The sequence below is a fragment of the Galeopterus variegatus genome, unplaced genomic scaffold (genome assembly GCF_000696425.1).
Source record: "Galeopterus variegatus unplaced genomic scaffold, G_variegatus-3.0.2 Scaffold5903, whole genome shotgun sequence".
NCBI classification, from domain to species: domain Eukaryota; kingdom Metazoa; phylum Chordata; class Mammalia; order Dermoptera; family Cynocephalidae; genus Galeopterus; species Galeopterus variegatus.
This window is the reverse complement of record NW_007732014.1, coordinates 77,081-78,255: the sequence shown is the minus strand read 5'-3', so window position 1 is coordinate 78,255 and position 1,175 is coordinate 77,081. Positions and strand designations below refer to the sequence as shown.

Below are 1,175 nucleotides of genomic sequence, written 5' to 3'. Positions count from 1 at the left end.
TTCCTTCAAGTCCTAGCTCAAATGCTATCTCTAACATAAATTATTTCCTTATTTCCACTGCTGAAGGTAACTTCTCTCTCCTGCCTGTCTTCTGAAGTTTCATAACACTTTGTGCTGCTCATGGGAAGGCAATGCGGTCAGTGAGACAAACCTGGGCTTTAGAGACAGACTAATCAATGTTTAAATCCCAGTTCTAATTCATGCTATTACTGTGAACAAGTTTTTGAGATTCATTTTCTTCATCCATAAAACGAGGCTATCACCCATTTTTTACAGGGCTGCTGGGACTAAGTGAGACGACAGAGGTGTAAGATTTACAGAGTGCCTAGTACATAACAAGAATTAAATAAGTGTTTTTTATCTTCCCCGCTTCTCCGTCTCCCACTTCTCACTTCCTGTTTTAAATGATCATTTGTGTATATCTTATTTCCTCTAAGATTACATGCTTCTTGAAGGCAGAATCTTGCCAGCATCCTTCTTCACCCTTTCACTTCTTATACCTTTCCTTCCTTTGTGATCGTAATTCTAAGCGCTAAAATTTAATGTTGTTCATAATATGAATGACATGCCTCCTTGCTTTTCAACCACTTCGATCATTCTACTCTGGGTGCTCTTCAGTCTGTCAATCTCTCAATTTCCTAAAGCTCAACATAAAATTGCTTTACTCATTTAAATGCACGAATATACGACAATCTCATCAACAAACATAACAAATAAAAAAGAGTACCATAATGAAAGTAAGATTCATCAATCTTTCAGCAAGACCTATGTAAAAAGTTCCTTGTTATGTCTTACGTTCAGTAAACTCAATTCTAGATCATTGTAAGATGAAGATCTGTTCTATGAACTTGGAATCCTTAAAGAGATCACCACTCTTAACTTCAGCACATTCCAAATAACTAGTTAATATAATAAATGTTAGCCTAATTTTGAACTCATTATTATAGCAAGGCCATAACACAATGCCACTGGATTTTTCTCAAAAGAACAATGAGTTTTGTTTTCTCTTAAAATAAATGAATTTGCACTAATGCATTCATGCCTGTTCATTTCTGCAGGGCCAATGTACATTCACAAGCCTGAGAGGTGGCTGTCCAGGCCATGAGAACACAAATCAGGTCACTGAACAAAGAGAAATAAGCTAATAAGAAAGTAATAATCAGGGTCTTATTACC

General features: G+C 36.2%; 1 protein-coding gene across 1 annotated transcript in view; it reads right to left on the bottom strand.

The window, feature by feature from the left end:
- Window positions 1–1,175, bottom strand: part of GCFC2 (GC-rich sequence DNA-binding factor 2) — a 47,729-nt gene that overhangs the window by 19,894 nt on the left and 26,660 nt on the right. The gene's annotated exons all lie outside the window — the stretch shown is intronic.